The sequence below is a fragment of the Hyaena hyaena genome, unplaced genomic scaffold, assembly GCF_003009895.1.
Source record: "Hyaena hyaena isolate Hyena2069 unplaced genomic scaffold, ASM300989v1 scaffold_228, whole genome shotgun sequence".
NCBI lineage: Eukaryota > Metazoa > Chordata > Mammalia > Carnivora > Hyaenidae > Hyaena > Hyaena hyaena.
This window is the reverse complement of record NW_024080860.1, coordinates 322,399-344,288: the sequence shown is the minus strand read 5'-3', so window position 1 is coordinate 344,288 and position 21,890 is coordinate 322,399. Positions and strand designations below refer to the sequence as shown.

At 50.6% G+C, this 21,890-nt stretch overlaps 1 protein-coding gene across 3 annotated transcripts in view; it reads left to right on the top strand.

Annotated features, from left to right (window-relative positions):
- The window catches only part of FKBP6 (FKBP prolyl isomerase family member 6 (inactive)), a 32,903-nt gene extending 19,937 nt beyond the window's left edge, over positions 1-12,966 (top strand). Inside the window, exon 9 of one of the 3 annotated variants that reach the window (XM_039243460.1) lies at positions 12,462-12,966. The gene's annotated coding sequence lies outside the window, so the exon portion shown is untranslated. The other 2 variants (XM_039243457.1, XM_039243459.1) reach the window with 2 other exon arrangements.
- The last annotated feature ends 8,924 nt before the right edge of the window (positions 12,967-21,890 follow it).

The window sequence follows — 21,890 nt, the reverse complement described above, 5'->3', positions numbered from 1 at the left end:
GATCACTACTCTTAGCCCATATTATATTATTGTAATGAAAGTAATACTTACATGGGTGTTTCTAATATCATAAACTAAAGACAGTATCACATATACCCCCCTTGTATGATGAGAATATTACTAACTGAAAACCCAAAGCAGTGTTTATTTGTTTGTTTTTAAGAGCTTTTGTTTTCCCTATAATTTTTGACTGCCTTTGTTTTTGTTTCTTGAACTGTTATCCTTACCTCTTTAAAACTCTGTGGTACCAGGATTGCCTGGGTGGTTCAGTCAGTTAAGTGTCTGACTCGAGTTTTTGGCTGAGGTTGTGATCTCATGGCTTGTGAGTCCGAGCCTCGCACTGGGCTCTGTGTTGAGAGCGCAGAGCCTGCTTGGGGTTCTCTTTCTTTGTCCCTCCCGTTTGCACATGCGTTCTCTCTCAAAAAATAAAAATACTATATACTAAAACTCTGTGATACCATTTTGTCTTGGACTCCTCTTTTTTCTCAGGGATCTCCCTCTTAGAAATCTCCCATTTTGTGAAACAGTCTGTACAGAATGTCCCATAGGCCTGATGCATAGCTGCCATTCTGGGATTTCTTTGATCTCCTGGGTTGAATCCACTGTTTACTGGATCTCTTTTCTTGGTTTACTTCCTTGTATGGATATTCTCAAATAGCATCCAAAAATTGAGTGTATAAGAGATAAATTTTTCCACTCCTTCTGTGTCCAGTTCACACTTGATTACACACTTATAGCTGGGTATAGATTCTAGAATGAAAAGAATCCCCTCCCCATTTATCCCCCCAGTTCAAAGCCCCCTTCCTCATTAGAAACGATCCCCCCATTAGGACTTGTCCCCCATAGTATCTCCCCCCCCCCCACCAGACCCCACTTGGAAGATCTCTACTCTAAGACTGTGCCTGCCTCCAGACCTAGATCTCACAGCCTTCCCCTCAGGCGCCCCCACCCCCAAATGCCACTCCTGTCAGTACTCCTGGCCCCTCTCAGAGCTTCTCAGCAACTCCAGATGCTGGCAAAAGTGTGTCTCTTGATTTTTAACTCCTCTAAAATTTCCGTGTGTGTCCAGGTGCCCCCAGATGCTCAAGTCCTTTACATTGGTACCTTAATTCTAGAGGTTCAGGTTCTTGAGAGCTAAGAAATTCTTTTATATTTCCTTAATGACATTTCCCCGGGGACTTCTTTTTCCCTCTCCTCTTGTCTAGGACTCCTGTTGGTTGGACGTTGGACCTCTTGCAGGGATCCTCTATATCCTTTATGTTTCTTTACATTTTGAAAAAAACGTTTATTTATTTTTGAGAGAGAGAGAGAGACAGAGTATGAGCAGGGGAGGGGCAGAGAGTGAGACTGAGACACAGAATCTGAAGCAGGCTCCAGACCCTGAGCTGTCAGCACAGAGCCCGATGTGGGGCTCAAACTCACGAACCATGAGATCATGACCTGAGCCAAAGTTGGACGCTTAACCGACTGAGCTTTACCTTTATGTTTCTGTAAAACTGTCTCTCTTCCTCCCTCACTCCCTGGGGAAACATACCTTATTTACAACTTTCTCCTGTTGGCTTTTTTCATTTCAGCAATCAAATATTTGAAACCATGAGATCTTTTCAGATTTACCTCTTTTATGGTCTCCCTCTCCCCTTCCACCTTTGTGTTATGAAAAAGTCTCAAACTTAGACAGTAGAGGAAATAATAGGATCCCCCATGTATTCAGCATGCAGGTTTTTTAAAAAATTTTTTAATGTTTTTATTTATTTCTGAGAGAGAGAGACATCGTGAGCAGGGGAGGGTCAGAGAGATTGGGAAACAGAATCTGAAGCAGGCTCCAGGCTCTGAGCTGGCTGTCAGCACAGAGCCCGACGCAGGGCTCGAACCCATGAACCATGAGATCATGACCTAAGCCGCAGTCTGTGACTGAGCCACCCAGGCGCCCCTCAGCATTCAGGTTTAACAGTGTCAGCATAGAGCCAGTGTTTAAATCTGTGACACCCCGCCCCGGCCATTTCCTCCCCACCCCAGCACTGTCAGGGTAATTTGAAGTGGACCCCAGTAATGCTGTTGTTTCATTCACAAGGATTTCCCATTTCCTTACATACCTCGAAAAGATCAGGACCATTCTTGCACATTTTCTTTTGTTCTCTGACATGTTTATTTTTCTGCTTATTTGCTTTGATCTTTTTCTTTTCCATGTTCCATGTTGCAGACTTTACACAAATAGTTGTTTTCTTGGTTGCCTGTTCATATTTAAGAACATAGCAGTAAAGAAAACTGATCAGGAATTCTGTCAGGGGCGCCTGGTTAGTTCGGTCGGTTAAGTGTCAGACTCTCGTGTTCAGCTCAGATCACGATCTTATGGTTCATGAGTTTGAGGCCTGTGTCAGGCTCTGGGCTGACAGCGTGGAGCCTGCTTGGGATTCTCTCTCTCCTCCTCTCTCTGCGCCTCCCCCACTCATGCTGTCTCGGTCTTTCTCAAGATAGATAAACTTAAAGGAAAAAAAAAAGTTCTGTATACCCAGGGAGGGTATCCACTCACTCACTCTTATGCCTGAGCAGGTGAGAACCAACCAAAATGCTTTGGGACCCTTAAATACCAGAAGGAAGGTGCTTTACATTGGGTTCCAGCTCTTACAGGAACTTCCCCCTAATTTTTTTCCTCGGGTGGATTTTTCTGGCTGAAATAGTGGACACAAGTGCCACATCATCTTAATCTGTACATCGAGTGGCTTTTAATGGATTTAATTGACTATCTCTATTGTTAACGAGAACTGATTTTTGATCTCCTTTGCCCGTTCTTCTTTTGGGTCTCTATAGTTGATCTGTAAAAGCCCTTTTTGATGTGAAGGCTGTTAATTAAATGTTATGTAACTTGAAGTATTCTTCCAGCTGGTTTGCCTATTGACATAGTTAACACGAGTCGCTGTTTCTGTACGGTTTTTGGAATTCATGTTATGCTTCTGTCTGACCTTTGGGAGTAAAGCCAAGCACCGTCATGAGCGAGTGGGAGTGCCCCAAGTGAAGGGTTTTCAACAGTTCTTCCTAGAGTCCGAGCACTAATGTAGGTCTGTTCGCAAACCCATTCATCTTTCCAGCATTCCTGAGGGAGAAATGATTGTTTCCACTTTGCAGATTGGGAAAGGCATGAAGCCCAGAGAATTAGACCCTTTCCCTGTGGAGGTCTTTGTGCTTATGTGTAAACAACTGTGACCATTTTCGTTGGATTTGAAATCTAAACCCCAGATGATATCTGAAGCTTTAAATATATTCAGCAGCCTTCTTCAGCTGGAGTGTTGCCACCGGGTGCCCGTGGATTTTTCTCCCTCACTTAGATGTTTAAGAATTTCTTCCTTTTTCTCTGCTTTCCATACTTAAGCCGAAGCCTTTGAGCTGTAGAATTAAGAGGATTGAGCCATGTTGTGTGGCCAGCCTCAGGGAAAGAGTATCTTAACAGACTTAAAAAAAAAAAAAAAAAAATGTTTTCTGGGAAGCCAGAGCAGATCCCAGGAGCCTCAGGTGGAAATAAAGGCCGTGCTGCAGAGAGTACATTCCCGTTGGCTGAAATTCTGAGATTGAGTCCTGCTTCAGAGCGTTGGCCTGAAGTGAGCCCTAAAGCAGCAGGCCCCACAGTGCCTGGTGCCGCCACAGAAGCTAGAGGTGTCCTCTGGGGTCAGGGGTTCCCTTGTTCCAAAATAGCCTTCCTGTGTCCGGCCGGGCTAGTCCGTTGCCAGGAAACCCTAGGAGCAAATCAGCATTTCCCCCATATCCAGTATGTGACTGGATCTAGATGGGGAATCTCATTGATCCCCCTCTTCCCGAAGAGATTAAGAAGAAACTCACTAATCTACGCTTGAGCCTGTAAAGGTGTTTCATGCCTCCAGTTAGACATGTCTGAGACTAAACAAATAATAACTCTTTAAAGGTATTTTTGTAATTTTATATATTATTAATTCTTTTGACTTTATCCCTCTGAGTCTACACTTTTTTTTTCTCTAAATCTCCAACTTTTTTTTTTCCTCTCCTCAAAATGTAGTTGTATTTTCCCTAGGGTAACCGGGCCAGGCAGGCACTCCCTTGTCAGATGAGGGCCTTGTCGTTTTTCAGGCAAACTGTTAGACACAGTCCCTTGATCTTTTGAATATCTGTGAAATGCCTTTTCTCCCAGCTCAGGAGGGATTACTGAAGTCATCCCTTTGTTGTGTGACTATAAATAACTCCACTCGGGTTGGCACCTTTTCATTCCACGCCTGCCTGGGAAAGCATTTCCCCTGGCAGGGTTTCTTTGGCCCTTTCACCCCTCTTCACATCCTCTCTTGGCAGCTGTAATGGGCCTGAAACCTGCTTCCTACTAAGGTTTACTTCAGTCCATTCTGTGCTCTCTGTGGGTGAGGTATCAGTGAGGGCTAGTTACTTAAATTTCAGGAGATCACTAGGTTCCTTTTTCTAATTTCCAAAATCCGCAATTATGGAAGTGCCCTTTACCATTCACTGCAGCATTGAGAAGTGGGAAAGTTGGCTTCTCCATCTTCACTCCCTTGCTCTGACCGTCTCAAAGTCCTTGAACCTCTCGGGGCTTCCGTTGCAGCATGTGTAGGGTGAAGTGATCGGATCCGTAGGGTCACTGTGTGTTTATTTCCTGAGATTCCGTCAGATGTTGGCTTAGTCTGTTTTAGTTTCTTGGGTTTGTAATCAGGTTCCTAAACGCTGCCTGCAGGCATATGTAATCACCAGATGCTGATCTCGGTGAACCAGGGTACAGGCGCACATAACGGAAAGAGAGAGGCTAAGCAGTAAGGAATGAACATCAAGCGTCTTTGTGCCTGGGGACGCCTGAGGGAGAAGGTAGACCGTCTCAGCTGGTTTTCCTGGCTGCCCTCCTCAGGGTTCCGCAGAGCAGCTGCAAAGCTGGGGTGATGCCAGGAGGAACCGGAACGAGCCCCAGAGTTTCAGGAACCCAGAGAAGGGTTTTCAAATCTGATAGACAAAGGGACGGAGCAACAGTCACATCTAGCACAGAGGACACGGTCTGCCCTGTTATGACCACATCCACAATGTCATTGTCACAGTTGGAACCAGAAAGGCTGTGAAAGACAGATGCAGGCCTTTTCTCTACCGTTCTTATTGGCATCCTGACCTATCATCCTATCATAGGGCTTGTTTTGTGTGTGTGTGTGTGTGTGTGTGTGTGTGTGTGTGTGTGTGTGTGTGTGTGGTTTTCTTTTCTGGGGCAGGGGGTAAGTGAGTTTGTGATATCCGTGAGGGTAAGCAAATTCCTCTGTGTTCCTATTGCCGCTAGAACGAATGGCCTGTATAGGCTGCTTGCATTCCTTGGCTAGCGGCCCCTTCTTTCATCTTCAAAGCCAGCAGCATAGCATCTTCAGTCTCCCCCCGCCACGAACATCTCTCCCTGTCCTTCCCTCCCCTCTGCTTCTGTCCTGTTCTCTTTTCTTCCTCTGACCCTCCTGCCTCTTCTTTGCAAGGATCCTTCTGAATGTGCTGGGTCCACCCCAAGTAATCCAGGTTAATCTCCCATCTCAGGATCCTTAACTGAATGGTCAAGTTCTCCTTGCCACTCTAACGGTAGCATCGTGTGAGGTTCTGGATGTTAAGACATGGACATCTTTGGGGGTGCATTTATAACGACTGCTGGGGAGCTACCGTGTCTTTACAATAACTCAATCCTACATCCTAAATGCTCTCCACTTAGTCCTTGGATCCCAAATAAGGTCATCGTTAACAGCCTTCTTTGGAATCTTTTCCTCTCTTGTAGTAATTCCTTCTGGTGGCTGGGGGAATCATGGCAATCAGGGGGAAAGATTGGGGCCGGGAGACTGCCACAGCCAACCTCCCAGCCAGCAGATGAGGGCCTGAATGCAGGTACGGGGTGAGTGGAGAGAGTAGAAATTCAGGGGCTGCTTTTGCTAGCAAGAATCATAGTTTGTTGTTGCAGCGGGGGAAGGACTCAAGAACGATGCGCAGATTTCCAGCTCTGATAACTGGGTCCATGGAAGGATTAGTAACAGAAGGAGTTTTAGGATAGGGCTCTTTTGTTTGGGGCTTGAGGAATGTGAGGTGAGTGCAGGACATGTAGTGGGGTGGCTAGCAGACAGCTGGAGGGCTGGACAGCAGGTGGCAGCCACGAGTGTCTGCAGGGCAGCAGGCCCAGGAATGGGAATGAGGTCACCCGGGAGGAGGTGTAGAAAGAGGAAGACAGTGGCCAAGGTCGGACCCTGGGGCACCAGCGTGGAGCTGAGAAGACAGGGCAGGAAGCAGGAGAACGAGCCACTGTGAAAACCAGCAAAGTAGAACAGGAGGTTTAAGCGGGAGTCCATGGTGGGCGTCAGGGCATCCACACACCCACAAATAGTTGTGTGTATCCCCAGAGTCCATGCCTGCCGTCGGCTTCTCAGAGGGGCCTCTGACCCCAGAAAAGGTGCAGACCGTCTAGGGGCTTGGATTTCAAAGAGTAACCAGCAGGGTCAAATGCAGTAGCACAGAGGACTCCAAAGGCCACAGCTGAAGAATGTTCATTGGATTCGCCAGGGGCAGCTCACGGTGACCCGGGCAGCACTGGAGAAGTGGGAACAAGGTGCAGAGTGGGCAGGAGTGAGAAGGTAGAGTGTGAGCGCGGCTCCCAGAGGTTCTGACTCTGCAGGGCAGTGGGGCCTGAGATTTTAGGTTTCTAACGTTCCCAGGTGATGTGGGTGCAGCTGGTGTGTGGGCCACGGCCACACAGGCCTTTCTCCAGACCCTTTTGTGAGAGGAGAGTGGTTGGATGGTAACTAGAAACCTCAGAGGTTACATGATATAAACCTTGCTTTGAAACAAAGGCGGCAGTTGGGTGGCACTTCTTACCCTTTGGAACACGTGCCCTGTTGCCTTCACCTTGGCACCATGGTGGCTGACAGCCTTAAGCTCTGACCACTGTCATCCGCTGTGCAGCAGGGCTGCGCTGTGAGCCCTGGGCCAAGGGGTCTGGGGTGTCCTCTGGTTCAGTGTGAGCCTGGGAAGGGTGGGCTTGGGGGGACCACTCAGAGCTTGAGAGGGTTCCCAGCAGGTGGGGAACACCCTGGTATGGCCCGACTCCCGCCGGCAGTGCGAAGGACAGGACTGCAGCCCAGGGAAGGGGCACATTGCTGAGCCGAGGACCACCAGGGAGGCCAAGGGGCCTGGAGCCAGAGAAGCAGGGGTGGAGGAGGGCCCAGCAGTGAGTGTCCGCTTTGAACAGCCACCTGGCCGGGTGGCGGGGGCGGGAGCGGCGGATTGGAGGACCTTCTAGGCCAGATCCGCATGTCATGGAGTATGAATGGGCTCAAGCTCCTTCTAAGATTATTCTCCCCCCACTGGAAGTACCTGAACTACCCAGACTAGGTTCTTCCGATTGGCTGAGTAACACGTTTGGACAAAGAACCAGGTAAACAGCTTCGAGGAGCGTCTTCGAATCTTCACCTTTATGTACAGTTTGTGCGTCGGCTGGGATCTTGAAGAGGGAGCCACCATTGCAGAGGTTTCCCACAGATGCCACTCAAGGCAGACCCTTCGCTCTGCTTCCCTGTGCGGCACTAGACGGAAGTGCTGTGGGACAGGCCAGGGAGACAGGGTGGGGCTGGCACCTGACGCCGTGGGAACCCTGCTCACCCTGCCCAGCCCCAGGGCTTTGGACTCCCGCCTCCAGCCTCCACATCCTGGGCTCTGCAGCCTCCAGCTCCGGCCTCCAGGATTACATCACCTCCCGGGCTCCTCTGTTACACTTTCACACTCTTCTCTGATTACCGCTCACCATTGTGTGCCGCTATTGTAGACCCTGATCGTATCCTCGCTTGAGACTCTGTTTCACATTGACTGCCTTTTCCCCAGACCTGGCTGTGCGCTCCTCGGAAGCGCTGAATATGAATATATTCAGCGGGCGTCTGCCTGCTGGAACGTGGCCTGAGTCCCCTGTCTCAGTGGGGCCGCTTTTGTCTTCGTCAGTCTCGGGGCTTATCTTCCCATGAGCCCTGGAGACACTCTGACCTTTTCCTCTGCCTGCGTCTCCGTGTGCTGCAAGATTTGATTTGCAAAATGTGAACTTTTCTATTTTGGTATCTTTTCATTTGTGCTCAAGTGTTACTTTTTACTGGTTCCAATGTGAAAATTCAATTACCTGCACCTCCTAAAATCCTAGAATCTGATCATGCCGGTTCTCTCTACCATCCGTTCCTGGGAACACATTTGCACTGAATGAATATTGATCACAGGATTTATGTCTAAAGTCACTGCACGGGACACGGACTAGATTGAGACAGGTTTTTGTTTTGTTTTGTTTTTCAGTCGATTATTAAGCTTTTTGTTACGGAAATTTTCAAGCCTATTTAAAGGTAGCAATGATGGCATGCCGACCTCGGCGCGTATGCATTACCCATCTGACCATATCAGTGTTCTGTGTGCTGCTTCCTCTGCCCACCCCACCCCCGCAGCTTTGTGTATTAAAATTTAAATTATGAAAATGCTACATGCTTATAGGGGGTTTTTTAAAGGCTGAGAAGTAAAAGTTCCCAGTTCCCAAGCCCACTCTCCAGAGGTACACTGTTGACATTTTATATGTATCCTTCCTGAAGGGTTTTTTGTGAATATTTGAGAATGTGGGTGTATATGCAGTCTTCCCCACTAATAGAATTATGTATTTTGTACTGTAATACGCATTTAAATACATTTCAGGGGCCGTCCGGCTGGCTCAGTCAGAAGAGCATGCAACTCTTGATCCTCTGTGTCATGAGTTCAAGCCCCACATTTAGTGTAGAGATTACTTAAAATAAATAAAATTTAAATACATTTTGGGTGATCTCTAAGTTAGCACTCACAAGGGACGCCTGGGGGGCTCCATTGGTTGATCATCCGGCTTCAGCTCAGGTCATGATCTCATGGTTTGTGGGTTCGAGCCCCACGTCGGGCTCTGTGCTGTGACAGAGCCTGTCTTCGGATTCTGTGTCTCCCTCTCTCTCTGACCCTCCCCTGCTCATGCTGTCTGTCTCTCAAAAATAAATAAAACATTAAAAAAATTAAGTTAGCACTCAAAGAACTACCTCTTTTTTTTTTTTTTTTTTTAAGTTTTAACTATTTTGAGAGCTCATGTGCTCAAGTGGGGAAGGGGCAGAGAGAGGGAAAGAGACATCCAACCAGGTTCCCCGCTGATGCGGGGCTCAAACTCCCAAACTGTGAGATGGTGACCTGAGCCGAAGTTGGATGCTTAACCAACTAAGCCACCCAGGTGTCCCAAGAGCTACCTCATTTTGAAAAAATGATTTGAGTAGCATTCCATCCTAGGAGGTATTACAACATTTTTAACAGTAACAGATAGGAAGTTATAATATAGTTACTGTCCCCATACCTGAGCTTTCTGTGACCCTTATTTAAATGTGTCCTTGGGTTATGACCTGTATATCTGCAACTGAACTAGGTATTGCTAAGTTAGTCACTCAAGTGGCTATACCAATTCACGTCCCCTTTGGTAGCACCTGAGAGATTCTGTTCCATAGCTTTGCTATCATTTATATTGTCATACATTTTAATCTTTGCCAGTTTGCTACATCTGAAATGAGATCTCATTATTAGAATTAGTATGTCCCTGACCAAGTATCTTTCCACATGTTTATAGAGTCAGGTGTCCTTTCTATAAATCTTGCCTATTTCTATGTTACCAAACGCTTTTGTAAATTTTTTAGTTTTTTGATAGTTCTGTCAGTTACATGAGTTGGCAGTGGCTTCCCTGGGTATCTAGGTATGTGATCATTATATACAAGTAATGGAAATTCTGTCTTCTAATATTGCTGCCATTTACATTTCATATTTTACTCAGAGCCCATCTAAGCACATGTGGTGGGCCACTGCTTCCAGAACAGTGTTGAATTGTGGTGGCAACCCTGAGCATCCATGTCTTTTGTGGCTGTGACAGAACTCCCGCCCTCAGCTGTTAAGCATGATGTGGGCTTCTGGTTGCGATGCTCTTCTTTTTATCACATTAAGGACATGTTTTTATGAAAAACTCTTATCAGGAGTGACTGGTATCAGATGCCTTCCCATCACAAAGATAAGCTTTTTTGGTTTTGTTTTACCCTCTGACCTGCTGTTATGGTTTATAATATGGAATCTTTGGTGTGGCAGGGATAGAAATACCGTGCATTTTTAATTGGTTGCTCTGGGAGAGCTGTAGAGGTCCTGGCACACAAAAGAACAGTTCTTTTCTTAAGAAAACGCATCTCTGGGACATTGTATAATGAAAGACCTTGAAACTAAGTAGAAGTTGAGGTAAAAGGGAACTAAATTTGTTCCTCCTCGCAGATTAACAGCTTCGATTTTGAGAGGGAAGAGTGTGGGGGGACTTTGGGACTTGGGAAGAAAGCAATAGGAGAGCCCGAGAGTCCCATGAAGAGGGGTGTGGGGAGCCCGGGCGCAAGCTTGCAGATAGAAGGGCTCCCAGCAGGCTGGCCGGGCTCAGGCCGTCAGTTTTACCCAGGCCCCAAGGGCTGGTATGTGGGTGCTCCTGTTGCTCTTGAACAGAGTTGGGGGTAGAGGGGAGTGAGACTACCTGAGGGAGGGGCCTCCTCATACCTGCTTCATGTTTAATTTGTGTTTCCTCCATTACTACGGGAGTTAAGCACCTTCTCATTTGTTCATTGTCTCTTTATGTTTCTCCTTAACCAGCAAGTAATGTCTTGTTTCCCTCTAGTATTTTTATAGTTCTTTTTTTATGTTTAGGGTTCTAAACCATTGGCAGGTTTTTTTTTTAATGTTTTTTTTTATTATTTATTTCTAGGAGAGAGAGAGAGACAGCGTGAGCAGGGGAGGGTCAGAGAGAGAGGGAGTCACAGACTGAAACAGGCTCCAGGCTCTGAGCTGGCAGTCAGCACAGAGCCCGACGAGGGGCCCGAACCCACGAACCACGAGATCATGACCTAAGCGAAAGTCGGACGCCCAACCGACTAAGCCACCCAGGCGCCCCAGTTGGCAGTTTATTTTTGATAAACTTTTAATTTGAAGTGGGATATAGATCTTTATTTTTTTATTCAAACGTCTAAATTTGAATAAAATTCAAATTTAGGTGCCTGGGTGGCTCAGTCAGTTAAGTGTCTGACTCTTGGTTTTGGCTCAAGTCAAGATCTCCCAGTTCTTGGGTTTGAGCCCCACATAGGCTTTGTGCTAACTGTGCAGAGCCTGCTTGGGATTCTCTCTCTCCTTCTCTCTGTGCCTCCCCTACTTGAGCATGTGCTTGCTCTCTCCCTCTCTTTTAAAAATAAATAAATAGGAGCGCCTGAGTGACTCAGTCAGTTAACTGTCTGACTTAGCCCAGGTCATGATCTCACAGTTTGTGTCCTCGTTTTATGGGTGCCATGTTTTTCTGTAATTTGTGATAAAGGCCAGCCAACAAGAGCTTTTAATGAGCAGAGTGCTGTAGTATTTATAGGCACAAAATGCGCTCTTCATAGACTTAAATGAGATGGACAGTTGGAGGAGGAAACGTTGGCCTTCCCCCTCCTGCCCCAGGGGGAGCGTCCCAGGCGGGCTTCTCCTCCCCTCAGAAGCTGCTGTTCTGCTTGAAGGGAATGAAGGCAGGATCCTTGCTCACACCAGCCCTCTGTGTACCCGCATTCAACAGCTCTGGGGCCAGGGTTTGGCACCAGGGGGTCGGGGAGGAGGGATGGTGGGCAAAGGCTGCAGAACCATCAGTAGTTGTTAAAACGGCATTCGTCACGTGCTCTCCTTCAGATAACTGTCACACTCGTACCAGCTCGGTGAGGTACACGTTACTGTGCACCGTCCGTAGGTGAGGAAGGAGAGGAGCGCAGAGCGGAAGTAGTGGCACCCAGGAGTTGAACCATGGTCTTCTGTTTCTGGATAAACCTCCTCCCTGTCTCTCTGGTGGTGCCGCGGAGCTGCCTGGGGGAGGCTCTGTCCAGGCTTTGTGTGGTGACCTCCTGGTGGCTCACGCAATGCCCGGTTTGTGCTTCAGGACTTCTGTGGTATCCCACTGAGAAGCAGCTGCTTCTGTAATGGACTCTTGGGGTGCTTTCCACATCTTTCAATGGCTCAGGAAGTGCTACTCCTTATGGAACAGTTGGGAAATTCTAATGAATAAAGCTCTACCTGCATTCAGAAATTAGTCTTTTTTGGGACTTCATCTGGAAAATGAAGTTGACCTGGATGAAGTCAGGGTCCTTTCTGCTCTGATTTCCAGAGACTGTCCCATGTTCGTGATTTGAGGTTTCCGGGCCACCACGCTAATCGGTTCCCATTTCCCAGAACCCATCCAGTAGGGGCCGTACAGCCATGACGTCTGTTCCCCGGGCCCATCTGGTCGTCACCGCAGACCCGGGACCGGCTCTGGCTCCCTCTGATGTGTGACTGTGACCACCAGTGGCCCCTGCAGCTGATGGCTGCTCGGCGTGGGGCAATGGAGGTCTGTCGCGTTCCTCACTGCTGTGCTTGATTCCTAGGTTCTCCGACTAAACCACAAACAAGAGGAGCCAGGCCGCTGGAGTTCTCTGTCGTCAGTGGGGGTGGGGGCTTTCGGGAAAGAACTGCCCAGCGCAGACGGTATTGCAGGGACCTGCCTGGAAGTCAGGGCTGGAATTCCACAGCCCTGGGCCATTGCCTCATCTCTGCCTGGCGCTGCCGAAGTGTGTTTTCACAGGTGCTGTTTTCTGTTTCACGTTTTCATACACGGAGGAGGGAAAGTGCAGCTACTGACAAGTAGAAAAATGCTATTTTTTAAGGCAGTTTCTTTTCTTCTTTTTCTTTCTTATTTTTTTTTTTAATGGAATTAGTCCTTGGCTTTATTCCCAGTCTCAGCCCCCCTTCCGGCTGTTAATGTCCCTGGGTAAATACAGATAGAGATTGCTTTGTGTACTTTATGGGTTTTTCTGTTTTAGAGAGAGAATTATGTTACACGTGTTTTCGCTGTAAATAAATAAAACCTTTCCCTGTCCTTGCAACATCCAATATAAATTGTGTGAATTCAACAAAATTTGTCAAGTCAGTAGGTGGGGTAGAGGGACAGCCACTCATTAAGACGAGTGAGATCAGCAAGAGCCAGAACTGGGGCTCTTCTCCAGAGCAGTTCTTCCCGACATACAGTGTCGGGCAGTGAGATGCCTGCGCACTGGCCCTGGGGTTCCCTCGAAATCTCCCTTCTGTTGGGGGGGTGCTGCTGTGGGACAAATCCAGTAGAAGCCTTGGAGTCAGCTGTCTGCCTACACTTGGTTCCCCCCAGGGCTGGGGCCTGGCTCCCTCCGGGGGGCCGAGGCGGGAGATGCCCTGTCTGGGCTCTGGCCCTGAGGCCTGCAGTGCACCCCACAGCTTGGTCTCGGTCCTCACGTAAATGCACCGGGCCTTCCCACCACACCCACACTGTCCTTGGGTCCTTCTGTCCATCCTGTGCCCTTCTCCTCACCTTCCCTTGAGGAAGGTCGGCTAGGACCGTGTTCCTTCCTGGCTGACCTTCCTCAAGGGTGCGGTCTCCACTGGCTGACTTCACTCTCGCTGCCAGTCATTCCCCAGCCCACTGCCTTCCCGCCATCTCACCCTGACCCGCTAGGCAGTCAAATCCAGCAGGCGTTTCCCTCTTAGGCTCTTCCCTGAATTTCCAGGCTGGAAGCTCTTGATTTCTTCCCAACCCTCTGGCACCCCTTTGATCTCCCTCTTTTTTTTTTTTTTTAAATGTTTTATTTTTGAGAGAGAAAGAGCAGGAGTGGAGGAGGGGCAGAGAGAGAGGGAGTCACAGACTCTGAAACAGGCTCCAGGCTCTGAACTGGCAGTCAGCACAGAGCCCGACGCGGGGCTCGAACCCACGAACCGCGAGACCATGACCTAAGCGAAAGTTGGACGCTTAACCGACTAAGCCACCCAGGCGCCCTGGAAGTTGGACGTTTAACCGACTGAGCCACCCAGTTGCCCCTGGTCTCACTCTTATTACCGCCCTCCCACCCCTCTTCAGAATCACTCCAAGCACTTCACATGTGTAGTCCACAGTCATCGGCCCAGGCCTCACAAGTGACCCAGCCAGTCCATAGGGCCAGACATGTCCCCTGACCCAAGAGGCACCTGGCCTGTGTCCCCACCCTCTGCAAAAACCAAGTCTTCCCCAGGGCAGGCTGGGCCTGGGGGGAAAAGGGTTCTGAGAGGCCTCCCTGGGGGACTCCTTCAACCCAGGGTCCTGGAGTGCTGGCCTTAGAAGAACGGTTTTCTCCAGAGGCGGTGGAAACCTTGCTGCTCATTCCCAGAGCAGCTCCAGGCCTCATGCCCATGACCTGGGGATCACCTGGAGTCAGACATCACTCAGCCTCCTCCAGATTCAGGAGGGCGCAGCCCCCAACCACCCCTCACTCCGCACACACACCTTGCCAAGCCCTGTCTCCGTGCCCAGCAAGGGCATCCACCCACCTGCGCTCTCTTCTTTGGCTCCCGTGTGGCTGCACCGCCCGGCTGTCTCTTAAGTGCCACTCTGGTGTCTTCACTCCTCAGTCTTCACCCACGTCCTCGACCTCAGTCCTTGCTGCTTAACTGCTGTCCCAGCCTTGCCGGCACCCCCACAGGCTGCGCGCACACGTACGCACGCGCGTGCACACAGCACCCTCAGGCCGTGGGAGCCACCCCATCACTGCCGGCTCCCCGCTTGGCCTCTTTCCCCAGCTCTTCCTTGGGGAAGGCTTGCTGAAAGCGTTGGCAGGGGAGTGGCCCGAGGTGGCTGTGAAGGTCGCTCTGGGCTGAAGTCTTCTGGGAAGACTGTTTCGAAGCATGACAAGTTTGAATACACACTCTTCAACCCGGCAGGTCCCACCTGTAGGACTCTGTCCTTCGAGGCCACTTACACCCGCAGACTAAAGGCGTGCCTGCTGTGCCACTGGTTGAGGGCGTGGCAAAATTGGAAGCAACTGGAAGTCCTTCAAAGGGACGTGGCAAGGGAGCTCCCAGTGTCGCTGTCCCAGGGACACTCTGTGGCCTCGAGGACGAGGTAGAACCTGGAGGACGACACGTGGAAACTGAATTTAATGTGTGTCTAAACACCGGAAGAACGTACTTCCGACTTCCCAGGGGCCCTTCTGGCCAGCGCAGCGTGTTCGGAGGGCTTCTGCATGGTCTGCGATGTGTCCTTGTATTGTCAGTGCGGTCAGATGCCGAGGGAACCGGCGGCTAGGACGGTGCTGGGTGTCACCATGCACGGACGGGCGGGACACCAGACGGGACACTCTTTCCGCCAGGGGGACGCCTGAAGAGCAAGGAAACCAGCTCATATACTGCTGATCTCCAAAAGAAACATTGGAAAGGGCCCCTCGGGTGGCCAGCATGAGGCAACCAAGGTGCCTTCCAGGTGGCACTGGCCCTGTCGGGCCGCGTCACGCAGTTCGCTCTCCGTAAACCACTCGTTCTGCAAAGAAGGTTTAGGCTCCTTTGTGAGTTCAGGTGCAGAAATTATGCTCCACAGTCAGGGCACAGCCACCACCTGTCTGCGCAGAGCCCTCCTGTTTCGTCCCTCTCTTCTGTCCCTGGGGCCTCTCGCACAGACAACTGAGTAGACTAGACGTGCTTCGGGCGGGTCTTGGCCTTCGCGTTCTCGCGAGATGTGTGCGGCTTGGCTTCGCGTCTCGCGAAATGTGTGCGCCAGGCTGTGTCCCGGTCCGCCTCCCCGTGGCCTCGTGGTCCGCGTGGTGATGATGGGACCCTCACAGCATCGCTTCCGTTCACTCTTGCGGCGACTCTGTGAGGCGAGCTTACCAAGGAAGGAAGAAAGAGACTTAGGGAGGTTAAGAAACTAACGGAGAGCTGCCCGCCTCTTCCTCCCGCCTCCACGGGGCTCACAGCCGCGGGGTGCGCCCCAGCTCAGGGAGCCCTGCTTCCCCCACCCCAGCCCTCCCCGCGCCCATCTGCCAGCACCCACCGCGCTCGGCATCACTAGAGAGAAGGTGGCGCTTGCCCCAGGCCGTGTGGCCAGAGCTGAGCCAGGATCTGGTTCGCACTTTCCACTGGGTCGTAGAGAACCGCTCCCTCTCTGCACCCCCCAGGGCCAGGTTCTGTCTTCAGAAAGAGAATGTGCGTTCTTTCCCCTCAAGCAAGGCCCTGACTGACTTTGCTGGGCAAACCAGGCGATAGGTGGCGACATAACCCACCGCATGCTTCCCCAGGCAAGCCCGGTGGCCCCAGGGAAGCCGTGGCCCTCCTGGGCCTCGGCAGCGAGTGACCTGCGCTGGTGGGCCACTGCGGCTACCCTCTATGGGAGACGGTGACCTGTTGAAAAGGGCACCCGGCCTCTCTCTGCCCACCTTGTCAGCACGGTCGAGCAGTAAAGGCTGGCCTGTGCCGGTTGCTGGGACCTCTCAACGAGGAAAAGGCAGCAGGCACAGTCAGCCTGAGTGCCAAGGCTGGAGAGGCCAGGATGATGTGTGTGTTTGCAGGGGGGGGGAGGGGGGTCGTCCAGGCAGAGAGGAGGCAGGAACACACCCTGCCCTCAGGTTTGAGGACCAGACCCCAGGAGGCTGTGTGTGTCCACCTGAGAGACCCAGATCCTCCTGTAGGCCATGGGGATCCCAAGACTCTCCCTTCCCAGGGATCACCAGCAACATGCCTCCATCTCTCATGCCCAAGGGGCCAGGCTGGTTGCAGGGAAAGACTTTGCTCTCCTTCAAGCTGACCTTGACCTCTCTAATCTCTTGGGTCAAGTCAGTCATGTAATGATATAACGATGTGAGCAGTCTGATTTAATCCAAAGCGTCGGTTAAGCAAAAAAATGTCCGTGTGTGTATGTTTGCACACATGCACTCATGTGTTTGGCCTTGGAGACACACGTCCTGGAAAAAGAAATGTCAAAAGATAATACAATGGGACATAAATATTGTCATAAATCAAAAAATGTTTTCTCTTTCTCATATTATTAACGTGGTATTCTTAAATCCCTTCAAACAAAAAAGCACACCTTCAAAGAAATGGGGAGTTCACCCAGATCCCCATTTCCCCATCCTGCTTCTTACCCAGCTCCCTCCCGCTGATCCCCCCCCACTGCTCACATGAAGGTGGAGACACCCTGAAACATTCACACCCAGAAAGGGATGGGACTTGGGGGTGAGTGTGGCTCTGGGCTGCTCTTGGTGAAATCCCAAGACCCGAGAACAGCACCAGGAGACAGAACGCAGACAAATGGCTACTTTAGAAAAGAGGGATTCTGGAAAAGGGGCCACATGGCCCCAGAAGGAGCCCCAGACTTATTCCTGCCAAGGGACCAGATGTCTCTGGAGCAGCCCTTGGGGGCCTGTGCCAGGAGGGTGTCCACTCAGCCGCGGGTTCTCCTTGTACCCTAGCAGAATCCGAATCCAAATTCCTTCTGGGAAGCCTCGTGTTAGTTTCTAAGAACCTTTTTTTTTTTTTTTTTAAAGATTTTTATTTATTTATTTTGGAGAGACAGCATAAGCAGGGGAGGGGCAGGGAGAGGGAGACAGAGAATCCCAGGCAGGCTTTCCGCTGACCGCGTGACAAGCTCCTCTAAGAAGCTTCTGAGGTAGGGGCACCCCCCGGGTGGTTCAGTCGATTTAAGTGGCCAGTTCTTGGTTTGGGGCTTAGGCCATGATCTCACAGCTCGTGAGTTCAAGCCCCGCGTCGGGCTCTGTGCTGACAGCACTGAGAGTGCTTGGGATTCTGTGTCTCCCTCTCCCTCTGCCCCTCCCCTGGTCGTGCTCACTTGCTCTCTCAACAAATAAGCTTTAAAATGTTAAAAAGAAAAAAAAAAAGAAACCTTTTGAGGTAAATCGAGGTGGGTAAATGAGAGACTGTGGCGTCATTGTCTGATCTTGAAGAATGGGCTTCCCAAACTCATTCGTGTTTGCTTGGTGTGGCTTGAATTGGCAGGACCCCTACAGGGCTCCTGAGACCCCCCACACACAGAGGATGTACCTCAACACCCTCAGCAGAAGGGAAATTAAAATCATTTCCCTCCATTGTTGCTGCTTCTGTCTCCTCCCCATCCCCTGAGCCAGACCCCCCAGGGTCCTGCTGTTCTCAGCCTCACCCCACCCCACGTCTCCAGGGCTGACAGTTCTGCCTCCTTAATGTCCCCTGGGCCGCCCCTAACTCTCCATCTCTGCACTCTCAGATCTGACCCTAACTTTGATCGCCCTCCCAGCCGGCCTTCCCAGTCCAATCTGGGCTCCACTACTCTCCTCCACCTGCTCGCTCTGTCCTGCCCCGGCTTAAATGCTTCAGTGGCTCCCAGTAGCCTTTGAGATAAAGTTCAAACTCCCTGATTTAGCTCAGAAGGCCCTGCCCCCCTCCAGCCGCTGTCTGCCAGGCTCCCTGCCTTCCAGCCACACTGAGCTGCTGTCGGGCCCTTACAGCTCACACCGCTCCACACCTCCGTGCTGCTCTAACCAGACTCCTTTTCCAAAACTCAGTTCAAGACAGGGTCTCGAGTCAAAGTCCCGGCGGGACCAGGAGTGAGGAGACACACGTGTCCCCAGCTACCATTGGCGGTCCCAGCAAGCATGGCAAAGGGGCCACACAGCGCGAGAGTGAACTTCTCTTCTCCCAGTGCATCAAATAAAATCACAGAAACTTTCTTCTCTGCTTGATACTAAAATATTGCTCATGTTTTTAAAAATCGTTTTAATTTCAGGGCACCTGGGTGGCTCAGTTGGTTGAGCGTCCCACTTTGGCCCAGGTCATGATCTCATGGCTCGTGAGTTGGAGCCCGGCATCCGGCTCTGTGCTGACAGCTCAGAGCCTGGAGACTGCTTCAGATTCTGTGTCTCCTTCTAGCTCTCCCCTTCCCCGCTCATGTTCTTTCTCTCAAAAATAAATATTAAAACAATTTTTAATAAAATCACTTAAGGCCACACATATAAGGTAGTTAAAAATACATGCATAAACCTGGTGGTGGGGGGAAACCTTAGCTTAAGCCCCACCTCCTCCAGGCAGCCTTCCCTGACCACCTTGGCATAGCTACCTCTGAGATGCCCAGTCCTAGGTCCCCATCACACCACAGTAATCAGATCGTCTGGCCCGACATCCCCAAGAGTGAGAGCTTCTTGGGGGCAGAGACAATGTTTCACCTGACTTTGGTTGTCCATTTTTCAGCACAGTCTGACAGCAGCCCCAGTTTGTCGAAGGAGTACACAGATCTCATTATGAGCACTTCATGGACAAGTCAGATAATGTGGAATAGGTGGTGGAATAGGTGGCTTGGAATGAGGTCTGCAACTGGTTTGCTATGGGAAGGAAACCTGCTTCAGGAACCCTTGAAATAGACCCTTTTTGTCTGTGACTATGACCGGGAGCTCACTGGGGGCAGGGGGTGGGGCGCAGTGACTGCTCAAAGGGTCAGGACACGCGCTGATGGGGGCAGGCTTGGGCACCCATAAAGCAGGAGGGGGTCCATGGTTGTGCTGGCTCACACCCCAGCCACGGAACCCCAGGCAGGTCTGCAGGCAGCAGATCTGAGGACAGTCACCAACCCAGAGAAGGGCCAAGGGCATGGGGACGAAGTCCTGCTCTGTGCCTGGCTTCTCCACCCTCATCAAGGACTACCTCCCTCTGTGCTGTCTGTGAGAGCCAAATCCGATGGCATCCCCATCCCCGGGGCGGGGGGCGGGGGGGGGCACGAAGAGCCCTGGGGGGCACAGCAGGCAGAACGAGCTGGCTGGAAATACAGTGAGGGTCCTGAACTTAGGTTGTGAATAGTTGTCCAAAATGTGGCATTGGCTGAGAAGGTTGGAGACCACAGCATTGGCTGAAGTCCTGACCGTTCTGTCCCCGCCCCACAGATGAAGCGACTCCCCAGTGCAGGGGCCTCTCCCCTGGGCACCATCACCTGTGTTCCTTCACAACTGCTGTGCACCTCTACCCCCACGACGTCCCCAGAGCTCGGGCTGACCCCTGGTATGGCCGCGGCCGAGAGTTACCAGCCATCAATAGCACAGTGTCCCCAGCACACAAAGAGCCTCACTCAGGCTCCACGGAATGGATGTGAAAATCAGCGAAGTGCATTTCCAACCTCAGGATTACTCAGCAGCCTCTCATGCGTCACTGGTTCCCTTTCTGATTCCATGAGGAGGCCCTTCCTAACCTCCCCATGATTCCCAGACCCCCTCCTTCCCTTCCAAGCACCCCGACTCTGCTCTCCGGGCCCAGCAACCTGGCCTCCTCCACAGAGGCAGTAAAGGCCATCCGGCACTAAATAAGACCCCCCCTCCTCACCCCTACCCCTTTGTATCTTTGCCCATCCTGCCCCCTCCCCTGTGTTCCGGGGGATGAGGGGTAGAAGGGCCCTGCCCCTTGCCAGTCTGGTGTGATTGATCCTGGCCTCATGCAGGCGTCAGCCACCCTCTGTGCTCCTCCTACGCTTCTTCCCTCCTGCCTCTGCACGTGGCCCAGCCTCTGCTTCCTACTAGAACATTCCTTCAGTACCACCCTCTTTTCAGCCACAGCCAGACAACCTTTATTTTATTCTAGTCATTGGCCTCTTGAAACTGTCATCCATTCAGTCAACCCTCTCCCTTCCCCCATCCCCAGTCCCTACAACCCTCTCCCTTCCCCCATCCCGTCCCTTCAACCCTCTCCCTTCCCCCATCCCCAGTCCCTTCTCCCGGTTGGCTGGGCGGGCTGGGGGAGGGGGGTCACAATTTTTACCAGAGGATCTCTTCATATATTCTTTCTCCTTCGTTGAAGAAAATGAGACATGATTCACATACCATGAGTATCACTCTTTTGAAGTATACAATTCAGGGGCACCCACGTGGCTCAGTCAATTGAGCAGCTGACTCGGGTTCAGCTCAGGTCATGAGCTCATGGTTCATGAGACGAAGCCTGAGCCTCCTATCAGGTTCTGCGTTGAGCTGAGCATGGAGCCTACTTAGGATTCTCCCTCTCCCTCTGCCCCTCCCCTCCTCAGGCTCTCTCTCTCAAAATAAATAAACAAACAAAAAGAAAGTATACAATTCAGTGGGTTTTTTTTTTTTTTAGCATGATCACAAAATTGTCCAACTGTCACCCTATCTTAATTCGAGAACGGTTTGATCACCCCAATACGAAACACCATACCCATCGGCAGTCACTCCCCATTCCCCCCTCCCCTTGGGCTCTGACAACCACCCATCTGCTTTCTATCTTTACGGATTTGCGTATTCTGACTATTTCACATACACGCAGTCATACAATGCTCGTCCTTTTATGTCTGGCTTCTTTCACGAAGCAGGATGCTCATCCACGTGGTAGTGGGTGGCAGAACCTCAGTCCTGTTTATAGTTGACTAGTATCCCCTTGTGTGGAGGCACCACGTCGTGTTCATCCACTCATCAGCTGCTAGGCATTTGGTTGGTTCCCACTTGGGGGCTATTACGAATAACGCTACTATTAACGTTCATGTGTATTTTTATGTGAACACCTGTTTTCACTTCTTTTAGGTGTATTCCTAGGAATGGAATAGCTGTGTCATATGGTAATTCCGTGTGTAAATTTTAGAGGAACAGTCATAGTTTTCCACAGACGTTATACCATTTTACCTTCCCACCAGCTATGTATGGTGTGTTCTACTTTCTCCACATCTCTCCTAACACTTGCTTTTTGTTGTTGTTGTTGTTTTTGTTTGTTTTGTTTTAGTTTTTGTAATGTTTATTCACTTTTGAGAGACAGAGAGCGACCAGGGGAGGGGCGAAGAGAGAGGGAGACACAGAATTCAAAGCAGCCTCCAGGTTCTGAGTTGTCAGCGCAGAGCCCAACACAGGGCTTGAACTCACAGACTGTGAGATCATGACCTGAGCCGAAGTCGGACACTTAACCAACTGAGCCACCCAGGAGCCCCACTTTTTATTAAATTTTAAATGTTTTATTATCTATTTTTGAGAGAGTGCAAGTAAGGGAGGGACATGAGGGGGGGGACAGGGGCG